Source organism: Danio rerio, chromosome 4 (genome assembly GCF_052040795.2).
Source record: "Danio rerio strain M-AB ecotype USA chromosome 4, GRCz13ab, whole genome shotgun sequence".
NCBI lineage: Eukaryota > Metazoa > Chordata > Actinopteri > Cypriniformes > Danionidae > Danio > Danio rerio.
Window position 1 is genome coordinate 32,746,071 of NC_141024.2, and position 7,516 is coordinate 32,753,586.

Consider the following 7,516-nt stretch of genomic DNA (forward strand, 5'->3'; position numbering starts at 1 on the left):
AGCTAGTGGTCCATAAGTATGAGCAAAACGCCTGAGAACAGCGCCTCCGCGGAGCGGCCGGTATTTCCGGTTGCGTCGTCCTAACATCGGCCGGACAGCGTTTCCGATCATTTGCCGACGTCGCGGCGACATTTTGCCAATTAGCAAACGCTCCCTGAGCGACATCGCACCGATGGAATTTTGAAAATCGGCACGACGTCGGCCCAACGTATGTGTGCTGTCTGGGTTAGTCTTGTTATGATGACATCTTTCTTTCTATATCCATTTCTTTTCCTGTCATTTCCAACAAATTCCTGAATTTGGTATAGCTGGATAAGGCTAATTTAATTTCTATTTGCAAATTTTTTAAAGCTTTTTTTTTCTAGCAAATCAGCTTCCTCATTCCCATCTACACCCACATGTGCCGGTACCCAGAGAAATGAAACCATTATTCTTAACTGCCTAATTCTGAATAAACTTTGTAAAATTGTAAATACTAAATCTCATCTAGCTTCAGATTTGGCACCTTGAAAGCTATTAAGTGCAGCCATTAAGTCTGTACAAAATACTGCTTGTTCTGGTTGAACTTCTTCAATCTATGGAAGTGCTATAATAATAGCTAATAATTCAGAAGTAAACACTGACACGTGATCTAATAATCTCTTTGCAATTTTGAGGTTAAATTGTGGAATATATACAGCAGCAGCAGTTCTTCCACCCTTTGGTTCCTTCGACCCGTCTGTAAAAATTTGTAAAACAGAATAATAATGTTGTTGCATATATTCTTGAACTATTAAATTAGTTGGAATATTTATCTCCTTGTTTTGAATTCTTTTGTGAATTTGCAGATCTACTAATGGCATAGGAAACAACCATGGGGGAATTGTTGGTATAACAACAGATGGAGCAACTTCCAGATCTTTCCAGTCTAAACTGTTTATTTCCTTTCTCACTACTCAACCAAAACTAGCCACTTCTTTGTACACATAATCCCAGCAAACTTTTAAAAGACGTCTAACTGGATGGTTTTCCAAATGTCCTTTTATTCCTATCCAATATCTCATTCTCAGCTGTGACATTCGATGTTCTAATGGTATCTCTCCCATTTCAACTTGTAATGATGCCACTGGAGAAGATCTAAAAGCACCACAACATATTCCCAGAGCTTGATTTTGTATGACCTCTCTTTTTAATCAATGTTTTATTAGTAGAACTATAAACCATACACCCATAATCAACGTTTGACCTTATCACAGCATTGTAAATTCTTTTTAATGCTATACTACTGGCTCCCCACTCAACTCCAGCCAAACACCTTAAAACATTTATTCCTTTTTTACATATTACAATTAAAATGGCGTGATCTCCACGGTAACAGCAGCTTTTCTGGTTGGTGGGTGAGGTTCACGTGACAGCTAAAGAGAGAAAATACGTCTGCCAGACAACTACTGTTCAGGTAAGTGAATTTATCTTGTAGGTCTACGACCAAGTGTTAGATATAGCCTTCAGGTACTGCAGAAATGCAACAACATGAATTATCATTCGAAACAGTGTTTATTACACTCTTACTGTAACGTTAGTGTTTTTATTAATCTCCGTTAGCCTGAAAACAAAGTGCAAAATGGGTCGCATATTAAGATGCTTAAACTGTAAAATAGCCTGTTTTTAGCGCTTTTTTATAACTGAATTCAAACTCGAGTGCAACCTTGTTTTTTTATTGAAGTGAACATTTGCTTATAATGTCACGGTAACTGCTTCACTGCCGCCTTGAACTTGAGAAGTGACCCGTGTGTGTGATAGACCAGCCTGGGATGTCCGAGGCGGTGTTCATGCCGCCCTTTCTCCCTTTTGCGGATGAAAGAGGCGGATTGACGGAGATCACAGGAAAATCAGCAAAAGTGATTGAATCATAAAGTGGAAAGTGATTAAATTGTTTTAGTTTTTAAATAAAAAGGTATTAACCCTGTTTGAGCACGTAAATAAATAAAACAATAAAAAGTACATTTTGTTTGCATTTAGCATTTTGCATCAGTCATGTACAATCAAATCTGGATTAAACGTCTAACATAAAAAGAACATGCTACATCATGTTTAGTTGGCCTGCTTAGTTCTTTCATGACCTGCTAGACATCTCATGTGTGCCATATTTGTAGGTGATTGAGAGGAAAAAAAAAATTGTACTATTAAAATAACAAAAAAGTTATTTTTAAGACACCGAAAGAATTATAAGCATCATGTGAATTTCATTGTTGCCTAAAAACAATAATTCTCAACCTTGGTAATGGTCAAATCTAGGATTTCCATGAACAATTGGCTACATCAAAATAGAACCAGCAGAACAACTACACAATTTGCTAGTATTATCGTATAAAATTAAAGAAAACGCATTAATTATGGATAAAATAATTCAATATAAGATATTTAAATGTGAATACAAATTGCTTTAAAACATTGAATTTGACAGTTTCAAAAGCTGAAAACCTCTGGCCCTAAAGCATTCACATTTTATGATTTCATTTCATAACAAAATTACTAACAATTTATGTTAATGATAAATCTTTGGCGAGGCAGTGGTGCAGTAGGTAGTGCTGTCGCCTCACAGCAAGAAGGTCACTGGGTCGCTGGTTCGAGCCTCGGCTCAGTTGGTGTTTCTGAGTGGAGTTTGCATGTTCTCCCTGCCTTCGCGTGGGTTTCCTTCGGGTGCTCCAGTTTCCCCCACAGTCCAAAGACATACGGTACAGGTGAATTGGGTAGGCTAAATTGTCTGTAGTGCGCGAGTGTGTGTGTGGATGTTTCCCAGGGATGGGTTGTGGCTGGAAGGGTATCTGCTGTGCAAAAACTTGCTGGATAAGTTAGTGGTTCTTTCCGCTGTGACGACCCCGGATTAATAAAGGGACTAAGCCGAAAAGAAAATTAATGAATCAATGGTAAATCGTAAATATTAAAAAGGCAAATTTAATGTTAATCTTTTTTTTTCTCTTTCTTACAGGACTGTGATTGAACTATAAAACAGACTAGAAGACAGACTATTGGTATGGAGGGTAAATGAAGTTATAATGAAAGGGGCAATGTGAGAAGACTAGGGTTGGGCATCTAAGCTATAATGCCGATCCGATACGCATCTCGATACAAAGAATACGATCCGATATATTAGCGATACATTTGTGACATATTGCGATGCAACACGATACGATTCACACCCATATCACGATACGATGCGATATTTCAGCAGTAACTAATTAGATCAAGTTTATGAGATGATGTGAAAGAGGATGCTGTGCCATTGAATGAGTTTGATTATTTATTAACCAAGCAAAACCAAGACTTTTTTACAAACTGGCTCTTCTCTCAGAGCCAGAGTGTCAGTTTACAGTAGAGGGGCATTTTAGAACATATAGCACATATTATTTAAGTATTTTCAAGATAAACAGAATGTATAAGTGCAATATATATTAAAAAATATATATATTTGCACTCTTTCAACATAAATAAATTTAGCATTGCACAACAAGAATTGTGATTTAACTTTTCAACTATGAAAACAAGTTTTACAAAGATATATTTTGCCACTGATTATTCAAAACTTAAGGTGGTGAACTAGCAGTGTTATGCTGCATTGAAACATCACTGTCACTGTAAACAACAGGCTAATAAAAATATAACAAACCAGCAATCTTCTTGCTGTGAGGTGGTCAAACTACCCACTGTGCCACCGTGACACCCAATTATTTTTATCATTATTATTATTAATATTATTATTATTAAATAAAAATTAACAGAAGGAGGTGTTTAAAACCTTCGTTCTCCGTGACACTAGGCTGAATATCTTTGCAGATGAACAATGCAATAGCATTCGTTATTGGCGTAGAGCGAGCAGAACTGTTGCGCATGGAAAAAAAAACTTTCAATGCTTTTCTCACCACTTTTGGAGCTGGTTGAAGCAGTGCGAAAGCCGGGGATGCAGAAACACTAGAAGATGCTTTCACAACAACACCGTGGCGCCGCTTCAAGTGAGATATCAGATTAGTCGTACTGCCCGCGTATTTTACAGATGCGCGGCACATTTTGCAAATTGCATCTGTCCTGTCATGTCGTCCATCCTTAAATCCATAATGTTGCTTGCCATACTTTAGATTTAAAACTCAGTGGGGAATAAAATGTTTGTTTTGCTTCCCGCGCTTGCTGAGGGCGCTCCACTAGCTTCATCCGCACACCTGATACACTGAGTTGTAGTGTGTGCACATCCGCAAATCCGTTGCTAAGGCTTACTTTATGTAGGTCGATTAAATTATGCGCCAAAAACAGGTTGACAACACTTGTTAATAAATAAAAAATACATTCTATATTAAAAATATAAGCTGTATCTCGGAAAAATCGATGCATCTCGCAAAAACCGATGCATCTCGATTTGCTTCCAAAATTTCATTCATCCTCTGCTGCTCAACCGATGCACTCGCATCGTGCACGCGCATGACCGCGTATCGATACATATCGGTTAATCTTCCCATCCCTAGAGAAGACGGTCATTAAAAAAAAACTGATGATCTAATAGAGTCAATAAATACTGAGTGTAGCAGGCAAGAGTTTGAAAGAAGTTATGTGGAAGGCTTCAGTGATGAAACTTCTATATGGTTTGAGGAGGACTTGCAGGGCAGCAGAGATGAAGGGAACAGCCAGATAACAAAGGATAGGTTTGTGTCTGATGAAGAGGAAATGGATCACAGTGATGCATGCAGTGACACTATTAATGACTAAAGGGACTCTCTCGCTGACTGGGCCACTGCATTTAGCATTCCCCTGATTGCATTATCAGCTCTGCATTTTACAAGTTCACCATCCCACTCTGCCAAAAGATGGGCGAACATTACTGAAAACAAAAATAACATACAACATAGAAACTTTAGCAGGTGGAATGTTTCACTATTTTGCGAATATAAGCTCATTTAGTGGACTGCTGAGTACGGTGTGGTCTGTTGTCCCAGATAGACACTCATTTAAATTACAGCTGAATTTTGATGGTCTACCCCTGTTCAAAAGTAGTAGTACTCAATTTTGGCCCATTCTTGGTATGTTGCAGGGGTACAGTGAGAAACCAGTACTGATTGTTTTTTTTTGTGGCAACACTAAGCCAAAGTCTTTGTCAGAGTATTTGCAACATCTGGTGAGTGAATTAAAGTCACTAAGCAGTGGGTTTGTTTTTCAAGGAAAGAGTTTTTTTTTCTTCTGCTCTGTTGTATGCGACACCCCAGCCCGAGCCTTTGTCTAAGGTGCGAAATCACATTGTGCATATCATGGATGTGACAAATGTCACCAAACTGGTGTGCGTATAGGACATCGAATGACATTCCCTGATTTAAGTGCAAGGCGTAGAACTGATGAATGCTTTAGAAAAAATACAAATTAAGAACACCACCATGAACACTCACCTTTGGCTGACCTTAATATTGACATGATTGCTAGCTTCCCTTATGATTATATGCACTTAGTATGCTTAGGGGTTATGAGGCGTCTACTGGATTTGTGGATGGGTCCTCCTGGACCCCTGCGTTGTCGTATGTCAAGCAGTCAGGCTTCCTTAATTTCAGAGAGACTGCTTTTTTTAAGGGATTTTTAATTCCTTCTAAATTCACTAGAAGACCACGCGCACTGATTGAAAGATGTAGGTGGAAGGCCACAGAATTTCGCCAGTTCTTGCTGTACACTGGACCTGTTGTACTGAAGGGTGTGTTAAAGTCTCAAATATATGACAATTTCATGCTTTTGTAAATTGGTGTATACATATTACTGAGCTCAGAATATTGCATGGCGGTGAACAATTTGGCCAATTGTCTTTTGAGATCTTTTGTGGAACATTTTGGTCAGCTTTATGGTCAAGAATTTTTAGTTTACAATGTTCATGGCTTGGTGCATCTTTGTGAAGATGTAAAAATTCATGGTAATTTGGATTCATTTTCATCTTTTCCATATGAAAACTTCCTGAGTCATCTTAAGAAATTGGTTAGAGGCCTACGTAATCCTTTGACACAAGTGATTCGCCGGTTGTCTGAAATAGATGAAGCCAGTTCCAACTGTAATCTTAATGCACAGACATCCAAAGATTATTAATCGTAACATACTGAAGGACCAGTACCCCCTTTTTTTTTACAGAAGTAAAACAGTTTAAAGTGTTGTCCATGGATGGTGCAGTTACAGTCAAATTTTGATGTTAGTTCAGAACATCTCAAAAACCAAAAAGTCTATTGTGAACATGGGATCAAGGGGGTGGGCTGTATGAGTGGAAATGTGTCTTTGCGAAGAGTGTGAATGCATTTGGAATGGATATAGAGTGTGATGGGTTGAATGAGGGCAGTTTCTGGAGCCGGCAGTCATGAACTCTAAAATGAGAAAACAAGAGAGAATTAGAAATTAAATCTTTACAACATGGTACATGTACAGCAGACATAATTAATTGTTTTAGCTGATATTCGTACGAGGTGTCTTCATAAGTTTATGGATAACTATGAATGTAAGCAGCATCTTTGATTTGACGTCACAATGTGCAAGAGTTGTAGAAGTGGGCATTTGTCCCCCTGCAGGGTGGCAAATAGATTGAGAGCTGAAGGTATGGGGCGTGTCTTGGCTGGTGGTCCTGAAAGTACCTCTTGGAGAGCAGGTGAGATGATAGTGGAGTGGAGTTTAAACCATTTAGTGATATAGAAGTTTGTTTCAAAGTGAATATATCTAACACAGTCAATCTATGAAAGGTTACTCCTTTGCCAGGAATGTCCTCCTCTTGTTTGTAGCAGTCAAGCAGAAAATTGTTTTTTTGCCGTTTCTCATCTTGCCACTATAAACTTGTCTATGACACTCGTGTGTATTGATATTTGAGTCACTACTGGCATGTTACAAAAGAGCTTCAATGCTTGATGTGTTGGATGTCTTTCACTAGCTGGGTAATACTCTTTTCATTCCATTATTTTTATTAATGTAAATATATCAACTGCCAACATCAAACTTGAAAAAAGATGTTGCCACTTAGTAGAAACTGTGTGAATATAATGTTTATCATGGGCTTTTACTCAATCCATGATAAAAACATTTCTAGAATCTTAACCCTTTTCATAGCAGGGGCTCGTATTCTGGCCGTCGCGGCGTGGGTGGGCGTGTCTATAAGATTTATGACATGTGTTCCGTGAATATATACAACCTTGTGTCAAAATCTATGCATCGTTTGAAAGCTATAAACCTTAAGATTCATGCTCTGAGCTTGTTTTTCACATCAATGTACCACAGAGGAAAGGGTTAAATGAAATCACGAAGGACCACCCATTTAAACATGTGCAAAGTTTGCCGCAATACTTAGTTTTATCGCCTGTAGTTCTGATCAGCGAGAACGACTCCAAAACACAACTACATCCATGATGGTGCAAGTGTTCACTGTCCAAAATGCATCCCAGCTTTTGATCCAAAACAATGGAACAATTTGGGAAAAAATGAAAAATACTCCATTGTTTACAAAGATCATTTTAAGATGAAGTAACCAGTAACCAGAAAAACT

The 7,516-nt window shown here is 38.2% G+C and overlaps 1 pseudogene; it reads left to right on the top strand.

Annotated features, from left to right (window-relative positions):
* Positions 1–4,787: 4,787 nt before the first annotated feature.
* On the top strand, positions 4,788–6,106 carry LOC147844793 (uncharacterized; annotated as a pseudogene).
* Positions 6,107–7,516: the final 1,410 nt, after the last annotated feature.